Raw genomic sequence first — 26327 nt, forward strand, 5'->3', positions numbered from 1 at the left:
ATAGATGGATGTTAATTTGTCGTTAAACTATTTACAAGCAGATTATTGCAACGCTTACACAACAGACAGATCCTTATCTGACAGCTCGACTCGGTTGGCTTCCCGTTTGAGAAATTAATGACTTGTCCAGACACTAAATATTTTTTTTTTTAATCAGTAGGTCTAATTTGCGATAAAAGATCGGTTAAAGCGATTCAGGCTGTAGCTGAGCGTGTTTTACCTCGAGTCAATTATTGTCAGAACTGTATTTGATGGTGGAAAAAAAAGTATCGTCTCAAGAAGATGCAATCAGCACTGTGGAGAAACCATTCATCACAAACTTCTGACGTAGTTGTCAAAACCCAAAAAAAAAAATATGTGGCTGACGAAAAAAGATGAGTTTAGCATTCTACCATTCAACCAGTGTAGTGCTGCTACGGCAAAGTATCGTTGGCAACACTGCTTAAAACGCTGTCACTCGGGCAAAACACGTTTTGGCATCCCGGAGAGAAGATTTTCCGAGCGATTGGAATTCCGCATCAGTGGAGTTCATTTATCTTTTCATACTGTATGCTGAGTATTGAATTCAAATGTTTGATGGAAAAGAAAGAAGTCAGGACTTGCCCATCCATAAAAAAAAAAAAAAACGCAAGAGATTGCTTTTGAAGTGAAGCAAAGCAAAAGGACCTGCTGTGAATCTGACCCAAAGGCATTTAATAAAAACGAAAAGTGTTTTTGCCACTGCTTGCAGGTTGAAAAAGATCACCCGTTTTCTCAAAGTCCCAAGTTGCAAGTCTTGTATATCAACACACCGTCCTCTCAATTTTTATTCAATTCATTCATTCAAGCGAGAGCTCATACGATTCTTTATTTGGACAGTTTTGGCTGTTTTAATTCATAAAAAAAGAAAAAAACATTCTTCACATTTACACAGGAAAAGTGATGAATTGTGCCAAAAATGTAGACTCAACACAAAGGACATAACTTGTGGCTCACAGAATGAAGATCTCCGGTCTCTAAATCAATAATCCAGTCCCTCAGTCAGTAATTCCGAGTACTCCAAAATTCCTGAGAGCGCACCATTAATTATTAGATAAGCAAAGTTAATTTGTCCGGGTATACATATTCATGGAAGCCTTATCCCGGAACACTGAGGCTCATTTACATTTGAAGCGGCGCGTCGCGGTCAAGGACTGTGTGTACCACGAGGCTTTGGAGCATTCCAATGAGTTCTCGTTTTGAGTGGAGGAATACAATTTGGACCCGCACTCCGAGCGTAGACAAAAAAAAAAAAGTGCTGCAATGCGTTAAGCCTGTTGTTACTCTTGTTAAAACCCAACACAGATTTGAATTTAATGATGCGTAGCAAACATCTGGAATGCGCTTGCTCCTACTGCTTCCTCCCGAACCACCTGTTGCGTCGCCCATTTATTTGTTAAATGTACACATATGCTTTTTTCCACAATTAAATAATCGCCAGGTGTCTTTTTGATGTTGATAGTTCGCCTAACTTTTGAATTTGCGCTGCGTATCACAAGTTAGCTAATGCTACACTGTGCTAGCCTAGCTTATAGTTTAGCTGTGACATCGCCATTCACCGTTTGTATAAAAGCAACAAAAAGTGAAATCCCCACAAGATGTCACATTTAATCGCAAACATCGGCCTGAATCTGGAAGTCATCTACAATAACGGCAAATATTGCCTCTTGCGGCGACACGTTTATCAGGACCAGCTTGCCAGTTGTCTTGCACCACAAACATTCTTGTCGCAAATGTTTGCCTCTAGTAAATATTTGTCAAATATATGTCAGCGCTAAACATCTAGCTTGTGATTTGTTGTTGGACGCGAGTCAAGCTAAATGTTTGTTACTGCCAAAGCAACACGGGCTTGAATGACTGCAGCCTTCCCTTGGTAGTCATTTTAATATTACTCAAATATTCTCCGAAACACCACAGGGGGCATCCTTCTGCTTTGACCTCAGCTACAGGTTATTACATTATTATTATTATTATTATTATTCCTCCCTAACCGGACCCGATAATGACATTTCAGTGCTGATATAATTTGATTTTCAATTAATAGAAGATTTGAAGACATTTTGGGGTCCTGCCGACATTGCGCGCAAGCATCCTCGGATGTCTGGCCGTTGTCATCGCCGGTGTTGCCAAACACCCTGGGCTACAGAATGTTCAATTCTTGCGTTACTTCCGCACGGCTCCTGCATCTTTCATAAGCGCGGCCACACTGCTACGTGCGCTGTGTACTGCAGTGGTTAACGTCATTGGCCGGCGGGACTGCGTGCTGACACTTGGTGCAGCGTGCCGTGCCCTTGTGGACACTCGGAAAACCCCTACGTGTTTTACTGTACTGTCGCTTGGCAGGAGAGGTTAAAGGTGAGAGAGTGGTTGAAAGATTGAAGACCTTTAGGTGCATCTCCTTTTCTTCAACTGCTTCAAGATGTGATTGAGCAACAATTTTCATTCTTCTGTCACCGTGTAAAGAGGACAGTTGGAATGGAGACATCCCATTTTGACTCAATTCTTTCCTAATGTGATGAATTATTAATTCCGCACAATGACAACTGTAATCCATTACTTCCTATAGTTGAGCCATATCAGCCCAAATTGTAGTGGATCCATCAGAACCGCCACTGACCCTAATTTAATACCTACCTGACAAAATGTGTATTTTTATATGTAAGCCTACCTGGGGATGTTGGATTAATTTTTCTTCAGCCAGAAAAGTCGTTGAAACTGAATCGACAGCACTTAATGCGGTTTGCAGCCAAGTATTTTTTCATGACATGATTAACTGGATTTCGTGCAATCAACACAATTCTGAACAGTTAAGGGATTATTACTTCCCATAGCTGACATGCTGTTCATGGAAAACAAACTAGCTGAGTGAACCAACCGCACCGCCGGATGCATCCAATTTGGCCTCAATTGCTCCAAGACAGAATGAATGAATAATTCTGCACAATCGAAGGAATTCGTGACACTGAGTTGATTATTACTTCGTCTCGCTGACATCGTGTTGGTACTCTTTAGACAACAAACTAGTTGAGGCTAAATAAATGTTGTGGTTGCAGCCAAGTATTCATTCAAGAAAATCAATGGCACACAAAAGTCAGGATTCTGAAACCCAAGTGTCGCGGTTCTGTATTGGCGTTTTTCTGAAGAGAAAAGAATAAAACGCGGTAGGGTTCTGTTTTCAGGTGCTTCTCCCTCCTTTTCGGCGCACTGCTACAATGCACTCATGCGCCTCTTGGCATCAACAACAGGCAGCAGCCAGTCCGATGTGCAATGCAGGTGGCGGCGGCTGTTTTGTGTAACACGCCGAGAGGCGGGAGCGAGCCGCTGCACCGGACTTGAGCCCCCCCCCCCTTCTGTGCGTGTCAATAAAACTGACAGCAAGGATGAGGATTATTCGTTTTCTTGGCAGTTTGGCCTGTAAACGACTTCCTCGAGTGTACTTTACATTGCAGATTAGCGCTACCAGTCGTGGCCCACTGTCAGCTGACATTTAACCTCCTGAAATGATGTACGGTAGATATACTTTTCTTTCGTAATAAGATTTCGGCCATACATTCCTTCCTGTGGGTGACTCATCTCGTTCAGGGTCACGGTGGAGGTGGGATGGAAGCCGCGTTGATTCATTTATCTCAGCTTTTTGATGTCCTATCAGGGCTTGCAATATGATTTTAGCCCTGTTTGTTAAAATTGTTGTAGTCAGTCTGGTCGCTCCCAAAGAGAATCTCAGAATATTTCAATCCACATCTTATAGTTCAAGCAAACATATTCACCGATTGACTTTGCAAAAATCGGCTCAGTCATGACTTTCTGCTACCGAGCACTTTTCCCGATAAATAAATAATCATGGTATTTGCATTGAGCCAAAAATCTGATGAAAGGTTCTAAACCATGTTTGCTTGAGTTGTGTCCGGCAAGAATGTGACTAACATCCCGCCACACAGATGCTAAATTGTTTCATCAAAACGTGGCCCAGCAGTACAAAGAAAACAAAAAAGAAGGAGCCCCCCCCTCCTAGAACCGCATCCCTTCCTAAATCATGTCCCGGCAAAGTGGAGGTAGAGCCTAACAAAGCTCATGAATAGCCTTCCTCTGTCAGTTTTGATGTTGCCGCTGATTACATTTGCCGAGAGATGTTACAGGATTTACTCATGAATACAAATTGAGCTGCAAGGCCATTTTAATATTAGTTGAAAATATTTTTTTCCTCCCAGTTTTTAGCTGAATTATTCATCCCGTTAAAGGGCCGCGGAGGGATTTCCCAGGGAGTTTCCCCGAAAGGCTTTTCTTCACTGTTTCCCCTTGTATAAAAATAAATATATGAGCTCAAAACAGCAAAATAACTAAGGAACCCAGTTTTTGTTCATTCCGTTTGAAAACACAGATGTAAGGCTGGCGGTGTTACTTTTGATGCTGTTATATGGAAAAAATAAAACTAGCTCTTTTTAAGTAACCTTTCAAATGGGATTAGCATGCGGATTAGTGGTCAGAACGTCTGGTTCTTCTTCTAGGTTCAGTTCCCTCTGTGTAAAACAAAGCACGACCAACAGGCGCATGAGATTTCGTTTTGCTTTATGCTCCACTCATCTCGATACGCGATACCGAGTGAAGCGCTCTCGGCTTCATGCCATCAATCTCCGCAACAAGCGCACGGGCTGGTTGCTTCACAGCCTGTCGGCCGTCCTTTCATTCTGGCCCTGTTGGGGAACGCTGATTGGATCCCAGTCAACCTGCAAAAGATGGATAGGCCCTCACGCCGCCCGTGATTGAGTGACTGCGCCCAGCCGGCCGGGCCCTGGCCACGCACATGCGGTGTACGGCATTGGCGCGGACGGCGTTACCTTCTGCACAATGACACGTCAGTTTTACCTCATCTCGCCTCATTTGAATATGGAATTCTCTCCGGTCATCCGTCTGTTGTCGGATGGTCATTCCCGTGAAGAAGTCTGCTCAACTTGCCAACGGAACGGAACATTCCGCCGACACTGATGTGGAAAGAGTGTGAAACAAAGATTGATTACACAAATCGGCTCGTTTTGTTTTCCCCCCATTCACAATGCTCGCCACTCTCGCTTGCGTGTGTTGTTTGATTGTGTTATTCTTTACTTTTATTTTTTTTTCCCCAGCGATTAGTAATTGCTTGGTGTCACGTTATTGAGATGACTGCCATGCGCTATTACGCGAGTTTAATGACGTGAAACAATTGCTCTTAACAGAGCCATCAATTATGGCCATTACTGTGGTAACTGTTGGCCATGATGCGGTCAAAATTATGCCAAACTATTTTGAGGTTGTCCATTTGTCATGTATATACGTATATAGTCCGAAAGTGAGTTCACGTACCATATCCTAAAACGCAGTGAGAGACCACTAGATGGCGCCAAGGCTTATTCCAAATAGGAATTCGAAGGTCTCGGTATCTTACTTGTTTGCCGAAGTCGTTTCAATACCAGACATTGTAAGTTTGTTTTTTATAAAGTTGGATTTTCAGGTATGGCTTTATTTATTTGCCGTGTGAGGTCTTCATTCTTTCGGGGTTGTATTTGTTGTTAAATTTGAATGCGGGGCGACACGCTTTTTTGTCTGGAGCTATACAAAGATTCATGTATGGCCGACAGCACACAATTCAGCCGTCATTCATTGAAAATTCAATCATTTGTTTTTGTGTTGCAAGGTCACATTGTTATGATCAGAGCCGCATCGACCCCGCCGCTTCTCATTTCCTGCTACTGCCGTTTTAAACAATTTCACACTCAAATTCTGTTCGGCAGCAAAGCCTGCGTGGCTTATTTTGCCCTCCGAGCTCAGAGAATAGGATCCGTTTGTGAAGTGTCGCTGTCAATCCCTCCAAAATATTCGTCATCCAGTGTTGAACTAAATCCAACATACAACTGGGGAAAAAATAACTGAAATACGTTTCAGACTCTCTACTGTTGGCAGGTGGCCAATCACGATTCAGTCAGTCAGCTTTAAGGCATTTACTCAACGGCGACATGAAAAAAATCGAACGTGGTTTTTTCTTCCATAAAGGCGCCGTGGCTTACAGAATTTTCAACCGGCACTTCATATACAGAATCCTCTGACCTTTAACAGATAGGTTGAAAAGTGGCTACATTCATCACATTTCCAGTAAATCCAACTTTTGATTGTCGAGTTGCCGAAATGTCACAAAGAGTGACAACCTTGCTTTGAGTTTTGTGATGTGCTGTCTCCGCACTTGTACAAGGACACGCCATCCATCAGCAGGCAAATCACAGTGTTGGTCACATAAGCAGAGTGACTGCCACATGCATTCCTGCTTTAAATGGACGCTTGCCACGACTGGACTCTGGAATTTCTCCTCCCCGGGTCTTCATTCGAGACTTGTCACATTTTTGTATATTGGGGCTAGGGGGGCTGGGGGGTTCAGCCCCGGTTCAGCCCCCGGAGCCAGTTTCACTTAACAACACGGTCTTAGGTAGGAATGTCAATCACAAAGGAATCTCAAGAAGCCACAACTGAACAAACACTGCAAGTCATTTCGGTTTGAAGTGGCCATTTTGTTCACTTTCAAATGCGTCTCTCGTGAGATGTGTGGTTTTAGTTTAAGACACATACTAAGGGACATATTTGACGAACTATCTCTTTGTCCTTTTTTTGTACTCATGTTTATGGCCGATCGTATTTACTGTATTACCGCCCACTCGTGTCTATCGAAAGCCCTTCACACATTTCTGTTTATTAAATCGATGTCTTATTAGAACGAGACACTTCCACAGTTGAAACGAGAGTTTTCATTGAATTTTGTTTGAACGCTATCCTTGTTAGACGTCTTCCCTTTTTTTCCTCCCTCGGTTTTTATAAAATCCCGGATTGCTTCAACCCCCCCCACCTTCCCTCCAATCAGGTGTCGTAACTTTAGTGGCACGTTACCAAATGAGGCTTATGCTTATTGTTAGATGAGAAGGGTTCTCTGATAGAGTGTTGGCAGACCCCCCCCCCCCAACCCCTTCCTCTCCACGCAGCTCATTTTGTACACGGCAAGCTGACAGTTGTGAAGGAACAAGCCTAAGGGAATGCAGCGCACGCGTCTGATGTTGTATCTTCTCGGTCCAGCACTTGTTCCTTTGGAGCTGAGCTCCAACCAATCCCGCTCCCCCGTTGCTCAGAGGACCCTCAGGGCCCACTTTGATCTCCCTGAGCAGGACAGCAGTTCAAGCATCTTGTAATATTTCACTGTTTAATCCATCACTTGTGTTTGTCTCAGCAATAGGTTAATGAATAAGTCTATCCGGGGCCTTGCTTCGCTTTTGATGGGAAGGAAAAATAGATTGGGTTGGATTGTCAAGTCGTTCCTGCTGGCAATAAACTTGAAAGTTTTACAGGATGTTGTACCAGGTTTAAACCGGTTGGCATTATGAAACTTTTATTGGATGTACAGGCAATGTAAAGGATTAAAGTTGTTGGGTTATTTTCTGGCAGGGTTGTTGCTAGCAATGCTAACATCTTGTCTGACACAGCAGGTGGACAGAAGCGGTTCTCCCAATATTTTGGGTTTTATTGTACTGTATTGTACATTTTTTCTTGTTTGGGCAAAAAGGATGTAGCTTCTTGATTCAGCAGATTTGAGGTTGTATCCTTTGGCAGGCAACGTCCAGCCTAATCCACTGCAGCCCCTTCAAATCCCCCTGTGGCTAAAATGCTAAGCCATCTAAGCAAAATGTCGCGACTAATTAGAGGCTTTGGAGCAAAGCTGTAGAAACGGATCATATGACTCGCTTTTTTGTCTTTCTGCCTTTTGTCTTGGCTTGAAATGAATTCAGCACCTTATTACTAAAAAAAACAAGGGTGCGAAAAATGGACTCAATTGATACCCTTTTCAATGACGTGTTTGTGGTTGCGCCCTTTGCTGTCTGTTTTAGCTGCAAAACAAAGCCGTGTAAATCCGTAGGGGCCTACAAGGACGGATCTCAGACTATCCTGAGGATTGTCAGCTCTCATCTGTTTGTTTCACGGCGAGCACACTGGCCGACACGAACCGACTGTTTCTCCTTGAAAGTATCTTGTGAACGTCAGTCCATATTATTGATGCAGGCGAGCATGTTCGAAGGGCCTCGAGGATGTCTGTCCATCTTGAAGCGCAAGGGGAAAATAATACTGAACAAAAGAAAGACAAACGGGTCTGCTGCTCCAACGTTTGACTTTTTCTTGGTGGCCGCCACTTCATCAGACATTTCGGGCCACCAATGGAGATCCCATTTTGCTTCATCTGATTCTGATGTCCTCTATGATACAGCGGGCCGTGCAAATGCCAAACGCTAATCAATGGAAAGCCTAAACCAAGTATTTTCCCTTATTTTTAACGCTTGACATAATGTGCTTAAAGGTTTAACCTTCCTTCCCAACATTAAAAGGGACAGTTATTAAACATTATTTTCCTCTGATTTAAATGGGTTTTATGAGTAGCTATTAATTCCCAAGTGTTTTCAATGACATTATTTGGTCAGAATAAAACATGGAGGCCCCCTAGTGCATAATTGCAAGTTATATCAAGCTAATGCTAATCTGGGCCTGTAATAATGCTGCAGCTCTGTTTGGCTTTGACATTTCAGTGCGTGTGTCTGTATCCTCCTCAAATGAAAATGATGGTGGCCACTTAGAAAGTGTGTGATGGGCTTGTTATTTAAAATAGCTCAGCTGTTACATCACTATTTGAGCAGCCTGCTTAAAACACAATTTCTGATATAGGTAGGCTTAAGAAAAAACATTTGCGATGTAATTTCACACTGAACGATGCCAAGGTACGTTTGTGTGATATGCGTGCATGCAACCTTGCCTCTGAGTCCTATTTTGTGCCAGAATCATATCACAATCCAATATTTCACCGAAAATGAAACGTGATTGCTTTTTTATCCAAGTCCATGAGCTCGGGTGTCCTGACTTCTGCAAACCTTCAAATGAAGTCATGGCGATATTTGCTGGATCATTCCCCTCCTTTGCTTGATCAACGTGACGCCGGCGGATGGATTTCTCCGCCGACTCTTTCATTTGCAAGTAATGGGAATCCAGAGCAAAACAAAATGGCGGCGTTCGTGTAGAACTGGATCTGTGGGGGATGAGGGGCTGCAGGTGGTCTTAAGCCCCGTTTGAAACGTGCGCAGTGTTGTTTTTGTGTCTGTGCCTGAGGTCAGATGATGGCAGCAGGTCTTCAACCATGCAGTGCTCGTTGGAGGTCACACTTTTGTTTTTTTTAACAACTGTCCCCGCACGTTTTGTAACAGTATCTGCCCCCCTTTTACTTTTAAAAGGTCAATGCGTGTCTTAGCTGTTTACTCGTCCGCTCTGATGATTGTCAACACAAGTGGAAAGCTGAAGTCATTTAACGCTACTATCACTTGGAAATTAAAGCACCATCACAAATCAAGACGATTGAACCAGGTTAGCATTAATGAATAAAAAGGTTAGGATTGAATTTTCAAGATAAATGTGGGTTCACATAACCACAGAAGGGGAAATGCGTTTTAGCAAGATGATGCTAACGTTGATTTCTAGGCTAACAACTAGAGCATAAAAAAACTGCCTCCTTTTTTTCTTTCCATTTCATGACTTTTTCGGAATTTTATAGTGTGAGCAGTTTTACTTGTGTTTAGTTCTATTGTTCAACCCTAAATATAAATCTTCAAATGATTATTTTTATTCCGGTAAAAATTTTGTACATATGTATAAATGCTGATTACATACATGATAATAATTAGTAATGTTGTGTCCTGGCAATTGGCTGACAGAGAGGCTGGAAATTAGTTTACTTAAGGATTAAATTAATATGACAACTTAGTCACTTTTAATAACCGCAGTCTCGGCCGACTCGCACTGAGTTTTTTTTTTTTTGGTCATGTTTTGCCCCCAGAGAGTTTTTCCGTCATTCCTCCACTTGTATTATTTAGTTTGCATTTTTTTTTTTTTTTTTTTTTTTTTACTACATTTAAATTGCCAATTAAGCTGGGAGTGTGTGACATGTAGGCTAATTTGCATAGTCACTCAAAGGGAGCACGGGGTGGGTTTTATTTCAGTGTCGGACATATTTCACGCCTTAAATCGCCCATGTGGCGTCACAATTTCAAAATGTATTTGCAAATGTGCCGCTACACCGGTGGAATTAATCATTAGACTACCTAACTGGCATGAAAAACCTACTTTAAATAATGAGTTTTTACGTAGTGCTTTTTCATTCTGATTGTGTACACAGTACGGCATTTATAGCACAATAAGAGCGCAGTTTTGCTAAGACCTCCGGCGATAAACGTGGCCTAGATACAGCCCCTTATTTCCTATCATAAATCAACAGTGTCAAAACCAATGCGACAAAGTAGCAAGTTTTTATTTAATGCGTTCCTCATAGCTCATTCAACCTTGGATGCCAGTTCCCCAGTGGGTTGTAAATCTTTTGCAATGTAGGTCTAAAATACGGGAAAACAACTGGGACGAAAATTAGCGGTTAGGGTTTTGATTCGAGGCGCTGCTGTTTTGCTTAGCGTATTTGATCAAGAGCCAGTGTAAGATACAAAACGTCGTCTACGATATACAGTGGAAAGATGAAATGTTGTGCTTGCTTGGTTCCCACTCTGCAGTTCATATGAATAGTGCCACCCCCCCCCAACCCCCCCTCGGCTTTTATCCACATCTCAAAGAGCTCTCTCCTTCAAGATACATTGTAAGGTTCACCTGTGATGAGCCACAGCGGGCTTTCAATGTTCCTCTTGGCTCTCGTAAGCCGAGATCTGTGCACTACCTTGTTCATTTACCCCCCTGGTGGATCTTCCTTTTCTAAAGATCCAAAGCTTTCAATGTGGATTTAATGCATCAGAAAATAAGAATTGAACGCTACGGCTCGAAAATTAAGTCACAAAACCAGAAGTGTCTTTTTGCCGACCATTAGCGAGCTCGTGAAGCCACTCGTCCTTCGTCTATGAACGTATGAGGCAGCAGTGCTATAATAAGAATCTTTGTGTTCAATTTTTCATTCCCGTAATTATTTTGGGCTTCACTTGAAGTCCATTTGTCACCCCCCCTGCCCTGCCCCCCCTCCCACTGCGCCTGGTTAATGGAGAGAAGAGTAGTCGATAGTTCTTGCCAGGCTCCTGCCAGTATATGTAGAAAACATTATGAATATCTGTCATTATTATTTTGAAACGGCCGTGCTCCCGAGTAGCATTTGCTGCCTAGGCCTCGTTCCTTTCTTTCTTCTTCCTCCGTCGCCGCCATTTTCTTTGGCCAACACCGGGCTATTATCTTGCAGTTTGTCAAGGCGTCGTCAAAGAAAAGCACCCCATGTTGAAGCGAAATGGCATGAGTGATGGATTACCCCCTTCACTCGGCAGGCTTTTCATCTCTCACGTGAATGTCCACCACCGTGTGAGGATTACTTGGGCATTAGAAATGTGTTTTTACTTGTTTATTGCTTCTTTCAGAGTTCAATAGTTTATGCTGAAGAAAGATGGAGAAAAAAAAGCCCTAATATTGCTCGCTTTGACATGCCCAAACAGGATTGAGCTCGCCATATAATAATTTCTGTTTGGGGGTTTAAGGTCATGGTAGGATTCACTCCGGCACATTACGGCAGTCTTTCCTAACTTTTATTGGGTCGAAGCACATATTTACATTTTGAAAAGAAATCACACACCAAACCGCCAAACAAAAAGATTTCGTCTCAGTTTACTCACAAATGCCCCCGGTCCTTGTGACCTCTGGCTTTGTTTGGTAAGGCAGAAAGACACACATGAGCTTAACTTCTTTTTACTGTCCTATAACCATTAAGAATGTTGAAATGTGACTTAAAACATTGCCTCAGCGAGTAATAAAAGTTTTATTATAGACTGTAAGGTTTACATTATTTCCTATGGGAAAATTTGTTTTGACGTGAATGCAGCCGTTTAGGGAATAATTTTAAGCTCGAGACGTGTTGTAATGCAAAACTTGCTAACGTGTCTCCGGTGCTGCCTGTAACTTTTCCTACGTGCTAATGAAACAAAATTGGAAAAACGCAAGGCGTCATCAGAAGGCAGCCTACATCGGAAAAGTCCCCTGTGAGAGTTTTTTGGGGATATGCTGGATTTGCGCTAGGCGGAATTTGTAAGTGACAGGGAGAAGGCGTGATGTTAAAGCAGCAGTTGACACTTTCCACTGTAGCCAGTCGAGCAACTTGTCGTTTTGAGTGCCGGCGTCTTATCGTCAGCGCGAGGCAGAAATATATCGAGGGGGAAGCATCCGGAAGGCATGCTTGTCAGAGATCGTGAAAGCGTCGACGTTTGACTGTGCCGGCACCGTTCCCTGGGGCTCGAACCTACCGCTAAAAGCCTTTCTCGTTTCTCAGCTCCGTTTGCTTTTGATCAGAATGCCTCGCTGCTGCTTTTGTTTTCACGGTGCCGTCAAAAGCTTAATTTGTCAACTCGGTGGTGTGCTTGCGTTTGAGGCAACATAGAAGACACAATCAAACTGTTCAGCCTGCTTTGACGACACCAGTGTTTCCCAACATTTATTCAGCCAAGCCAGCCATTTTAGATTAGAACAAACTCACAGCATACATCGTCATATAAATATGGCGCCGAAAGTATGACTTGACGAAGCCAAGAGAACTGCATCATCGGCAAAAAACAGAGATGTAATTCTGGAGCCACCAAATGGAACCTTTGAGGTGGCAGTGTATGGCAAGCCTTGTCAATTTTGTGAGAAATCCGGTGAACTGGTTGATACAGGCTAACGTGTAGCAGCAGCTAATGCTAGTGGCTATCAGTAGTATTTTGTGCTCTAACCGTATATATTCCATCCATCCATCCATCCATCTTCTTCCGCTTATCCGGGGTCGGGTCGCGGGGGCAACAGCTTCAGGAGGGACTCCCAGACTTCCCTCTCCCCAGCCACTTCATCCAGCTCATCCCGGGGGATCCCAAGGCGTTCCCAGGCCAGCTGAGAGACATAGTCTCTCCAGCGCGTCCTGGGTCGTCCCCGGGGTCTCCTACCGGTGGGACATGCCCGGAACACCTCCCCAGGGAGGCGTCCAGGAGGCATCCTGATAAGATGCCCGAGCCACCTCATCTGGCTCCTCTCAACGTGGAGGAGTAGCGACTCTACTCCGAGTCTCTCCCGGATGACCGAGCTTCTCACCCTATCTCTAAGGGAGAGCCCGGACATCCTGCGGAGAAAACTCATTTCGGCCGCTTGTATCCGAGATCTCGTTCTTTCGGTCACGACCCATAGCTCGTGACCATAGGTGAGGGTAGGAGCGTAAATCGACCGGTAAATTGAGAGCTTTGCCTTTTGGCTCAGCTCTCTCTTCACCACCACGGACCGGTACAGGGTCCGCATTACTGCCGACGCTGCACCGATCCGCCTGTCGATCTCACGCTCCATCCTCCCCTCACTCGTGAACAAGACTCCAAGATACTTGAACTCCTCCACTTGGGGCAGGATCTCATCCCCGATCCGGAGAGGGCATTCCACCCTTTTCCGATCGAGGACCATGGACTCGGATTTGGAGGTGCTGACCCTCATCCCGACCGCTTCACACTCGGCTGCGAACCGTTCCAGCGAGAGCTGGAGATCACGGCCTGAAGAAGCCAACAGCACCACGTCATCTGCAAAAAGCAGAGACGCGATGCTGAGGTCCCCAAACCGGACCCCCTCAACGCCTCGGCTGCGCCTAGAAATTCTGTCCATAAAAATTATGAACAGAATCGGTGACAAAGGGCAGCCTTGGCGGAGTCCAACCCTCACTGGGAACGAATCCGACTTACTGCCGGAAATGCGGACCAGGCTCTGGCATCGGTGATACAGGGACCGAGCCGCCCTTATCAGTTGGCTCGGCACCCCGTACTCCCGAAGCACCCTCCACAGAACCTCCCGAGGGACACGGTCGAACGCCTTCTCCAAGTCCACAAAACACATGTGGACTGGTTGGGCAAACTCCCATGCACCCTCGAGGATCCTGCCGAGGGTGTAGAGCTGGTCCACTGTTCCACGGCCAGGACGAAAGCCACACTGCTCCTCCTGAATCCGAGGTTCGACCTCCCGACGGACCCTCCTCTCCAGCACCCCTGAATAGACCTTACCAGGGAGGCTGAGGAGTGTGATTCCCCTGTAATTGGAACACACCCTCCGGTCCCCCTTCTTAAAGAGGGGAACCACCACCCCAGTCTGCCAATCCAGAGGCACTGTCCCCGATGTCCACGCAACGTTGTAGAGGCGTGTCAGCCATGACAGCCCCACAACATCCAGAGCCTTTAAGAACTCTGGGCGGATCTCATCCACCCCCGGGGCCTTGCCACCGAGGAGTTTTTTAACTACCTCAGTGACTTCGACCCCAGAGATTGGAGAATCCGCCTCAGAGTCTCTAGGCCCTGCTTCCTCAATGGAAGGCGTGTAGGTGGAATTGAGGAGGTCTTCGAAGTATTCTCCCCACCGACTCACGACGTCCCGAGTCGAGGTCAGCAGCACGCCATCCCCACTGTAAACAGTGTTGACGTTGCACTGCTTCCCCCTCCTGAGACGCCGGATGGTGGACCAGAATTTCCTCGAAGCCGTCCGAAAGTCATTCTCCATGGCCTCACCGAACTCCTCCCACGCCCGGGTTTTTGCCTCAGCAACCGCCGAAGCCGCGTTCCGCTTGGCCATCCGGTACCCGTCAGCTGCCTCCGGAGTCCCGCAGGCCAAAACGGCCCGATAGGACTCCTTCTTCAGCTTGACGGCATCCCTTACCGCCGGTGTCCACCAGCGGGTTCGGGGGTTGCCGCCACGACAGGCACCAACGACCTTACGGCCACAGCTCCGGTCGGCCGCCTCAACAATGGAGGCGCGGAACATGGTCCACTCAGACTCAATGTCCCCCGCCTCCCCCGGGACGTGGGAAAAGCTCTGCCGGAGGTGGGAGTTGAAGCTCTTCCTGACAGGAGATTCTGCCAGACGTTCCCAGCAGACCCTCACAGAGCGTTTGGGTCTGCCAGGTCGGACCGGCATCTTCCCCCACCATCGGAGCCAACCCACCACCAGGTGGTGATCAGTTGACAGCTCCGCCCCTCTCTTCACCCGAGTGTCCAAAACATGCGGCCGCAAATCCGATGACACGACTACAAAGTCGATCATCGAACTGCGGCCTAGGGTGTCCTGGTGCCAAGTGCACACATGGACACCCTTATGTTTGAACATGGTGTTCATTATTGAAAATCCGTGTCGAGCACAGAAGTCCAACAATAGAACACCGCTCGGGTTCAGATCAGTATATATTCCGTTTTTGTTTTTTTTTGGGGGGTGGAAATAAAAGTTTCACCGCTGAATACATTGGCTTAAAGACGGCAATTGTAAATACGTTGCGCTCTAGCCAAACATTTCACTCAATAAAGAAACATAGTGCAACTTGGCTTCTGACTCGTGGACATCATCGCTAGCAATATTTGGTTTTGGCAGGACATCCAACTTGTTTGAAACTATTTCAAAGTTGCACAAGGCAAGTGTAAACTTCCAGTGGAATTTAAACTGCCTCTCTTGGGCTTTGCAGATGGAGCCAAAGCAATAACAAATGCCATTGGTGTTTTTTTATAGCCTAATAATTCAACACGTTTAAACAGTTACTGTTGCACTTATCTGCACCTTTCATTTCCTATACACTAGACAAACTTGATGTTTCACTTCTCGAATAAGATTTTACATGTTGTATGCATATATATAGTATTTTTTTTATTTTATAGTCTAATTGTTGTATTCTATTTTTCATTTATTTGAGAATTGAACAATGTTTTGTGGTTACGAATATCGAGCAAAATAGTACCGTATTTTCCGGACTATAAGGCGCACCTAAAAACCTAAAATTTTCTCAAAACCGGACAGTGCGCTTTATAGTCCGGTGCGCCTAAATTTAAACTGGCCCGAAGCATTGTGTCATGAAATCAATCATAAGTGGCCCGCTGAAGACTATGAATCATGAATCAAAAAGACTATGGATCATTATTTTGGGATTATAAAGTAATTTGTTGCGTCTGAAGTTGAAATAAAAAAGATAAAATGGAGAATGATTTGATTTGGATTTAAAATCTGACATGATGCATTAATGGTGCACCTTATAGTCCAGTGCGCCTTATATAAGGACAAAGTTTTAAAATGGGCCATTCATTAAATGTGCGCCTTATAGTCCGGTGCGCCTTATAGTCCAGAAAATACGCTAATAATAATAGTAATAATAATAAGTGATAAGTGTTGTCACACAGCACAAGATTCAGCAAACCGGTGTGAAAGCAAGAAGGTAATTGAGCCCCTGCTTGGTTTTGGGAGTCGGTGTATGCCGAGGAAAGTCACCCGCTGAGATGCGTTTGGATAAATGGGAACCAACATCCATATCATCGATCGCTAACTTAGCCTTTGAAGTTGTATAGAGTGGCCCCGGAGCCTTTGTCTCGCATGCTGGCTGTATGCCTCGGCGCCCGTTGGGAGTATCCTTAAAGCGGTAGCAGCCATTATCTCAGCGATACAGCTGTGCAAACAAGAGGTGCGTGGTGCAAAATGATGTTACGCCACTCTTGTCACCATCTGTAAGACGTTGTTCGCCTCCAAAAGTGCGAATCGCCTTGAACAGCGTGCGTCGGATGCGGGCCATCCAGTCTCCGCGGGGAGCAGAGGGGTGACAGAGGGCGAAGGAGGGAGGCCGGTGGCTCGGTGCCTCGGCGGTGCTTCATTTCCTCGTTTTAATTGGGCTATCTAAATGCATCCCCAGTTTGTCAATACCCGCTGGGGTGCCTGATAAAAATGATTTGTCGCGTGCACTCGACGGCATACTCTCCGCCGGTCCCCCCGGAGAGCTCTCGCCCCGATGGCTGTCGGTGGCAGAGTGTAATTTGGAGTGCTTGTTGCTTTTGATTTTCCATGAGTAGGAGTAGGAGATGCGCACGGCTCCGTCCCATCCCCGTTCTAGCATCAATGGTCTACCCTTGATCTTCTGGCTCATGGATCCCCCCCAAAAAAACCAGTTTCATCAATAGCAATTTATTTCATGGAAGAGCTTGAAATAAGCACTTTGGCAGGTAGAATTCGTCTTTTGGCCCAAGTGTCTGTTGTCGCGTCGGAACCCCTGTGGTTAGTGATCTATCTTAATATGTACATCAGTCCGGGTAGTTAATCTCATTGTCAATCGTGGCCTGATTCTGACCCCTTATCTGTAGGAGCTTCATGCTTTTTTTTTTGGGTGGCAGCCTTGAGGGAAATTAGCTAACAAGTTGACAAGAGCAGTAGCCAAGTGTCGGTAAATAGCGAAGGGGGGGAAAGGGGGGGGGGGGGGGTAACAGGTGTTGCCCAGCTGTGTCTTTGGCCGTGATGACATCGCATTCATGTTCGGAGGCCATCAGCAGGAGCAAGCAGCAGCACACCAACTTTCACAACTTGCCATTTATGACACAGGTTAGCATTTTTCTCCCTGGCACGCAGCCACAATTGCAGAGGAAGAAACAAAACCAAAAAGCTCTTTGGAATCGTGTTCACGTCGGGAGTTTTAATGTTACGGCTCGAACGCAGAGGTGACGAATGAAGCGTAGATTGTTTTGTTATTCTTAAGTGGAATAATTGAACGACATAAAGTTTTTTTCCTCCTGCCAGCCGCTCGCCAACGTCCAATCCGAGCCTGACTCCCTGGAAGGCTTTATTTCCTGAACCGTGAGAGAGTGTTTTGGCAGACTGGACTTGTTAGGCTCGCGCAGACAGCGATATTGATAAAGATTCACCCCTGTCCTGCCGCCTCCGGCGCACTCTCTTTCCATCAGACGTTGACCGGGGCCCTCCACTGCCAGGCGGAGCTGTCTGGCTCGATCCAGGTGTTCATCAGCCTCGGCGAGCTCTCGAGCATTGTTTCCCCACCGGCTTGAATCGTACCACTGAGGCCGCCAGGCTCCCTTCAGATTGAAAAGGTTGTCACCCCTTTTTCAGTGTTGTGGAATGAGCGGGGGATGGGTGCTTGTCACTATGTTATAAATTCATTCTTTGTAGAGGGGGTTGGCGGCGGTGTCGGTGGTGGTCTATGCAAGCCCATTCAAATGTGGGGGTGGGGAAAGTAGTAAAAGAGTCTCACCCCAGGCAACGGTTCTCGTCTAGCGTTTTAGCAATGATTACGGGGGTCCCCTCTGTGTTGTGTGTTCAAATTCCCACAGGCGACTTTAAAATAATGCCCAGAACTGAATAAAGCTAACGCAACGCTATCGGAGTGTCCATCCAGTCTTTGTTTTTTACGGCCTTTTGTAACGTCGCAAAGACGGCTCCAAAATCTTTTAGGAAAGTGCAGCAGTAGTCATTTGTCAGACACATGCAAAGATTAGAGCAACAGTAACAGTCGGAAGAGAATTGACTTATGCTCTACTGTAACGACAACAATGACATTTATTATTGCTTTGGCACCATGTAAAGCCCCCGGGAGAGGCTTTCGGAAATGGCACCATAGCACTTTCAAATCGTTTTTTACATGCTATCAAAAGCTTGTCGCAAGACTCAACGCCTTTCGGATAAACTTCTTTGTGGACTATTTGTGCCTTATTTGTTGCGTCTCTCCGTACTTTACTGAATGATTAACATTGCCGCCATTTTGAAATCTACGGATTGTACGTGAACACCAGTCGACATAATCTTCCCCTTTATCGTGGCGGTGAGATTTGTTCGTGACTTTGATTGTAAGCGAACGTGCTGTTTTATTTCACTGGAGACACCTACGCTGTTTACATCTGCGGCAAATGTGTTCCTTTTCTTCTCCTTCTCTCAAGGGGTGCGTGGGTGCTAATTGTTCTCCAGAAGTTCCCCCAGCACAGTCGCATCCTTGTTCATGCAATGACAGGGTTCCCAAAATTCTGCGCCGGTTGTCTTTTTCTCCGTCCCGTTTTTAGCAGATATTTGTGTTGTACGATTTGAAGGCTTTTAATGAGCGTGATTATATTGTCGCGCTGGGATTATAGTTTAATCAGATGACCCATATCCGCTTTTGTTCAAAGCCAGAATAAAAATTTGGAGATAAAACAATCGGCGCTCTTGCTGCATGCGCACATCTGCAGCCTCCAGTGAAATTAAGCTGTCGCTCATTGTTAGCGACGCGGAGAAATGTAGAACACATTGCGCTTCGCCGTTTTCCGCGGTGGAGTTTGAGCCTAGGAGACAGTCAACATTACCGCTTTGCGGAAGCCCATCATAAGCCGTTTGAATCTTTGAGTTGACTTCTTAAAAAATGCCGCTGTACTTTTGCTATGAGTGAAAGGCTGTTACGATGAACAAAACCAAAAATAGATGTTTGCTAGCTTTTGACCATTGGTGAGAATCCGGTACTGGAATCTGGTGATGATTTGAGTCTTTAATGCGTTATTAAATCTCTAATACTACGTGAGATTACAAATGGCATCCTCTGCAAGCATTTGTCTTGACTGTGACTTGCAGTGTCAGCAATGTCACTGATTAAAAAAAAAATCATTACATGGACGGGGGAACATGGCCCAAGCATTGCCGGATGAGCCAAGATACAGTCCACACAGTATTACCGGGATAAATGAGCAAACTTTCCTCAAGGTCCCGAGGCCGGGTGATCTATTAAAGCGCCGTCGTCGTCTCGGATGGCGAATCTCACAGAGCAAGGGAATTTTGGGAGGGGAGAATGGTTGTGCTGACAACCTCCTCTTGGTGCCATCCCTCGTCCTTGTAGGACAGAGGAGAGAGGGGAATAAAGAGCGCCCGGAGGCTGACTTGGCTGTTCCTTTGAGCTCTGTCATAAATCCCGCTGAACATTTTTGAACATCTGTTGTGGATGATTAGCTCTGTGGCTAGCGGAGTTTGACCACGGGGAGTTGGTGCGAGTGTGTCTGGGGACTGAATGTGCCTGTACGCAGACTCCAAACCCTGATGAATTTACATTTTGCATAATTTGTCTCTTTCAAACACTGTTAATGCAAATCTGATGGTCGGGTAGCTAAATTATTGCATTTGTACGTTTCTGCCAGTAGGGGGCACCGAATAATCTTTTCAAATGGGATCTTCAATGGGGTTTAGCGTTTTGTTTTTCTAATCACCTTGCAGGCTGAGCATGACGACGAAGAAATTCCTTGGTAGCCCTTTCTGGCTGAAATGGAAGTGTTCACTCGAGATACTCTGAAGTCTTGTGAGATTTGATAGACTGTTTTTATGGCAAGATGTCAGATTGGCACATTCCCCCGGGAATGTGTCAAGGTCGCACTTTGTGAGTTTCTGCAGAAATAACGCAGGGCGCCGAAGGTATTTTTATGGTCCGCTTTATCATGTCAAGCTTGCGTACCGGCTAGATTTCATCAACTCCCTTCACATGGAAGTGAGGTAACAGATAACGATAGGCAAACAAGTTTCTTCAAGTTAAAAAACAAAACAAAAACATCACGTGTGGTCATACCTTAGCTTGGAATTTAGTTTTATATGAAGGTGCTCTGCAGATTGGTCTCCCATTGGCCACGACGCAGCAAGGTAAGGCCCCGGCCCGGCTCTCCTCCCCTGCTGCTCACTGAAATCCGACACCGGTGACATCACTCGGTGGGTTTGGCTTCCCCCGTGCTATTGCCGAGCCCGCCGCAGCGGCGAACCAGCTCTGCTCTCTGAAGGATCGTTCCCAAACAAGACTCGGCTATCGAGCTGGAGTTGTAACACGGCAAAGAAGACTTTCATTTTCCCCTGTTTTATGGAATAATACAAGAAGAACACCTTGAAGAATGTTCTGAGGGATAATCGTTTTTTTTTTTGGGGATACCATTGGATTGCCTTTCCGCGGATTAGAGCACACTTCCCTCTGGAATAAGTGCCTGAAAGTGAGAGGGAATAAAACAAGATTTATTTGGAGTTGACATGAATGGGTAAGTGGAACGTTAACAGTGACTTTCTGTCCGAGTGAAATCTTGGTGTGAAGGAGAACTGGCGCAGGTGCATATTGGACAACTATTGCCGAGTGGCTCAATCGGACAATGGCAAAAGTTGCTTCTTTTAATCTACGTGGTGAAAGTAACAAACTAAGTTGATGTGTCACACTCGAGCAGTCAGGTATTTTCTTCCTTCACTCTTTTTGTGGGCTTCCCTTTTGTCCTTGCTCACTCTTGCTTGTTAAGCCAAAACAATAGTTTAACCCTCGTCTTGTCTTTGCTCTATTGGCTGGCTCTCTGGCAAATTGCCCCGTCTGTCGCGAGCCCTCCCCGGACTTATTCAAGAAGACTTTGAATAGACCAGGGCCATAGAATGTCCCCCTAGCTACTGCTGCTAAGGTGAGGCACCCTGCCATCTCCGCCGCATTAGGGCCCACGCCAGGGCCAAACAACCTGCTTTTCCAGTTGCCTTTATCTCCCCGGGCAATCTGCAGGCTAGAATTTCAACAACACAAATTCCAGTCTGAGGGGGACACGGAGAGACTTTGAAATCGCAGATAATTGCAGGAGGGGGCAACATTCAAAAGCCACTCAGTTTTGCTTTGGTGAGCTTTAGGGGCCTCCGCGTAAAGACTTCACGCAGACTTCAGCCTCTTATTGTTATATTTTAAGCAAATGTAAACACGTGAGTGTTTTGCACACTTGTGGCTTTTTCTATTTGCAGGGGCGGGGGTGCTCGAAAGCCACAAATTTTGCTTTCACGAGCTGTCCAACCTCCAAAGTTGAACTATCACTCAAGACTTTAACACTGTTCTCCTTTTCTATTTGCAAACAAGGGGATTTCTCGAAAGCCACAAATGTTGCTTTTGGGACCTGCCACACTCAAAACCTTATGCCTCATATTGTTTCATTTATAAAGTAACAGGCTTTATTTCATAACCACAAGTCAATATGACAAACGTATGGACAGTGTTAGCCTTTTTTATTTGATGATGAGGGGATTGCTCCGAAGCCACAAATTTAGTTTTGGGAAGTAAAACCTTCACTTAATACCCTATTTAAGTTGTAAACATTGTTAGCCCTATTACAAGTAACTTTCTACTATTCTCAAGACCACTTTGCACAAGACATAATCGCTGGATTTGTCAGCTGCAGGACCAAAAAGATCATAAAACGCGTCTTGTGTTGACACATGGTTAAACTATGACCTTGAGGCAAAAAAAAACCCCAACCATGGCCGTTAGAAGGTCTGTTGAGCTGCTTAAACAAAGAAGACAAAAAGCCTCGGTCATTTATTTAAACAAAGCCAATTCCTGTCCACCCCGGGGTGACCCGCGGGTCACCTCCCCATCCCCTTTCACCTCCACCATGCCGGTCAGTGACACTTCACACCGCATTTTCCAACTAAACCTCAAGTCAGTCAGTAATGTTGCGGGGAACCACCAGAGACATCCAGGACAGGATCCGGGGAAGTGGCTCCTTATCTTTATTAGATCTTGTGCAAACAAATATCACTTTTCTGACTTGGAGGCCTTCCTTTGGAATGAATCACACTCTGTCTCACAGGCAATCTGTCGACTTTCCTCCCAGTAGGATTCCTCAAAAGTAATTATGGATGGGAGCCCATGGATTTTTCCATTCAACTTGATTTCTCATCACATGTGACGGGTAGATATTTAATGGCCTATTAATGTGTGATGGATTTACCTAATTGCTCTCCTCCCAGTTGGGACACGAGGGGGTTGCTTTTGAATCACAGATCGAAGTCTAGGAAGGCCAGAGAAAATGTCAATTTATCATTGTTTTGATACACGGGCATGATATTGATATTGTTGCTGGAAACTCAAACACAGAAAATATCTTTTCAAAATGTTTAACTGGCTGAATTGGATTTGAAAAATGTTTCCAATATGTTTTGATTGGATTAACATGCAATTATAATGTCAGAGGTTGTAATTCATTTGACATGTTCTTTTTGATCAAATCCCACCACTGTGCGTTCTTCTACAATCCCCAAGCCTAATTTGCAGTGTTAAAATAAGTCCGACACTTTGATGCAGAACAGCTACGTTTGCGATCCGCCTCAAAGAAGTCAAAGTTGTTTGGTTTTTGCGCCAAGAATTAAACCGCCTGCCGGCGACAAGGTCAAAGTATCTGCTTTGTGATGACGAGGCCTAATTACCAGTCCCGCGCGATGCAGTCGAGAGGGGGCTGAACGCGCCAGATAGTCACGCATCATGCCCGACTTCAATCAGCCGCCACCAACCGCGCCGATGTCTTAGTTGTGCTGATAGTCACTTTCCGGGCACGGTTGTGACATTTTGCTCCTCGCGCGAAGCCTCATTTGTTGTGACGGCTGCTGGGATGAGATGTATAAAAGGGGGAGGGCGGGGGGGTGCAAATTCTGCTTTACCGCTAAGATCCCTCGAAGGAATAGCAGGGAGAGCTCATAGAGGGCAAGAGCACAGTCCAAAAGACGTCTCTGCTCTATAGGTTGACATTTCGACAGAGTTGCTGAAGAGGACAGAAATGCTTTTGGACAAGAGAATAATGAGACAGGCAGGCAGTGGTATAGATGAATATTTTTCACAGTAGGACTGCAGTATAAACATTTGAACAAATAAAGGGTGAGAGACTGTAACACCTAGAGTACATGTGACATTCTTATAGGGATCATCACTTCACTGTGTACATTATTTTGTGTAGCTTAAGCTAACATTACATTTCAAATGCATTTTTTTGTTCATATTTTGTCTGTCTGCATTGCATATATTATCTCCAATTGAATATATTGCTTTGGTTTTACATTTGATTCGGTTTCACTCGCACATCTCGGAACTGATTCATCATGAAAATCGAGGGTCCACCGTACTCAATAGTAACACAAATCTACTTAATCAGTAGACTAAATAAAAGCAGTGTGCCATTTTTGGAATTCCTGCAATATCCTGACATGTTAAAACAGCTGGGGGGGGCGGGTCTCTCCCTTTAGGCTGCTGTGTTGCTGAACCAAATAAAAATGGAAAAAGCGTCTTGATTTATGCGCCGTTTGGTTCTGGCAGCATAGTCTCTTTTGGCAGATTTATGCGGCCGCTTCCCGACACCCCTCGTTTGTGCCCGGGCCCTCCCAATTTCTCCAAATGTCGGGTGTCGACTCCGCGTTCTGCTTGATTACTTTATCAGCTCCCGCTGTCGCCGCTTCAACGAGTTATGACCTCATTTTCGGCGGCCCGGCATAGCGTGACAAAACATGACAGAGTCTGACTATCATTAAAATGTTACTGTGTATAATAGCAAGCCATTTCTAGCCTTGCATTTTGAGACATTTTGCTTTTCCCTATTCCATTTCTGCTTGACTTCCAAGTCCTTGGCTCGTTTTAGGAAGATGGATGGACGTTGGTTTCATTAGTACGCCTGACTTATTTATAGACTGCGCACTGCTTTTTTGGGCCGTTCTGGGCCCTGTAAAGGATGCTGGAGGCTGATGAGACATTCCTGCGTCTGGGAGGTATTGTCCACGGAGGCAAGGGCGACAAAGAGAGTGACTACTAGTGAATACAAAAGTCTTCACACCCCTCGTCAAAGGGTAGGTTATTGTGTTTGAAAGATGTGAGACGAATACAAATCAGTTAAAGAACAAGTCCATGATCTTTAAGCTCTACAAGTCAAAACTTTTGACCAGTTTTAATCACTGACCTAACACATTTTTGATATTTTTAAGAATAGAAATTGTTTTCTATCAAATATTCCTCTGTGATCCAGTCATCATTGTTCTTAGCAAAACTATTTTATATGAAAAGCACCATGTGCTCAAGTAGCAACACTTGTGAAGTTTTTGAAGGCCCCCCCCCCCCCATCTCCCCTTTTTAGCAGTCCAGACCTAGCACCAAATCTTTATCGGGATCTCCCCCTTCTAGCTCTAGAGATTATCGCTTTGCAACCCTGCAGCGGGGATGCTGTCTGCCTGGCAATTTGACGGCTAATCCCCTGCCTCTTCCCCTACAAATCTCTTGCCTGATAAAGGCGTTGCTCCAACATTAGTAAACACGACAGACTCTGCTTGCCCTACTCGTCCTAACAAGCGCTGCTAGGAAATGGAGGGATCACCAGCATTTGGGTCGTGGCTGTGTTCATGCAAATGGCGCACCAGGGAACTCATCTGAAGGGTCAAAACGACAGACATGAACATGGGAGCGTGACATTTGACCTGAATGTGTTATCCTAATGATCATGGCACCACTGCTGGCTGCTGCAGGATGTGGATGACTCGCACAAAAGGAATTCCTTGCCTCAGCTCTTACTTCACAAGCTGCCTATATGACCCACGGATGGAAGGTGTCCTCACAGGGCTTTAACTGGAAGTGTTAGCCTCTGGCCTGTTACCTGATGTCTGTCTCCTGCATGGTTGTTCGGCCTCGGGGATCAAAAGCGACGCCTTCGGTCTAAACAACGCTTGACTGGGATGACGTTTAACCAGTCCACGGAATGACTTGGGCTTGATCACCGTGATGGCTTATCGTTTGCTGACCCGACAGCAGGCACTTGGGGTGTCAGGGTGGATCTTGGCAAGAGGGTGAGTGACGTGTCCTTTTCCCATGCGGCGGCCGCAGTGTTCGGCCCAATAATTGTCAAGAGAACGAGATGACCTGTCAGGAAGAATTTGGAGAGATATCTGGGTCCGGCATATCTGCGGAGCACATCTGCCTCACAGTTCTCAGCTTCTGGGTTCAAATTCTCTGCAACATTTTTGAGACAATTATTTTGGGCCTGTGAGTGAGTGAGCTCCATTGAGAGTGAGCTCCGGTCAGTAAAAAATTTACTGCCAACCCACAACAAATCCTAGAATGGAAATATCCGGGAGTTGCCCGCCCATCTCGACCATGTACGTTTCTTGTTCGGCGCGCAGGAGAACAGTGATTCTACAACTGGTAACGGCGGTAATTGATAGTCTGGAGGTTGTTAGGACGGCAGGTAAATCCTATCTGCAGCTGCACTGCTGAGCGAGCGAGCTGGTGCGGGTAGGGCGAGGGTATAAATAAGTCTTCCAAGGTCTGAGGATTTGAAAATAACTAGTTGAACAGTGGGTGTGAGGGTAAGTGGAGCAGATAGCGTATCTGTTGATAGACAGGTTGAGGGGTGGCCAATATTTCACTTAGCCGCTGTTTCCTTATCGCAGCCGATACCGCGCCCATCTAAATCTGAAACGTTTTGCCACGTCAACTCAAATATTGTGTGGTTCTGCCGCTTTTAAGTGACTTCCATTAACTCAGAGCGTCAAATCCAGTCCAACGATTTGTAAAGGGAGATGATATTGAGAGGGGAAAAAAACCGGCAAGAGAAATAGAACGGGAGGGCAAACAAGAGAGATTGGTCCCAGTGAGACATCCGTAGCTAGTAATGAGGCCATCGGTGGAGTGCGGGTCATTGCGCCAAGGCTCCGGCTTGTCGTTATAATGG

At 45.5% G+C, this 26327-nt stretch overlaps 1 protein-coding gene across 15 annotated transcripts in view; it reads left to right on the forward strand.

The window, feature by feature from the left end:
• The window catches only part of LOC125985110 (receptor-type tyrosine-protein phosphatase F), a 114641-nt gene that overhangs the window by 11290 nt on the left and 77024 nt on the right, over positions 1-26327 (forward strand). For 9 of the 15 annotated variants that reach the window (XM_049747638.2, XM_068648681.1, XM_049747636.2 and 6 more), the window contains exon 1: positions 20565-20867. The exons of 1 other annotated variant lie outside the window; for it this stretch is intronic. The gene's annotated coding sequence lies outside the window, so the exon portion shown is untranslated. Of the gene's footprint in view, positions 1-20562; positions 20868-26327 lie in introns of those variants that run through there. 5 more of the 15 variants (XM_049747632.2, XM_049747637.2, XM_049747640.2 and 2 more) reach the window with 2 other exon arrangements.

This window comes from Syngnathus scovelli, chromosome 17 (assembly GCF_024217435.2).
Source record: "Syngnathus scovelli strain Florida chromosome 17, RoL_Ssco_1.2, whole genome shotgun sequence".
NCBI lineage: Eukaryota > Metazoa > Chordata > Actinopteri > Syngnathiformes > Syngnathidae > Syngnathus > Syngnathus scovelli.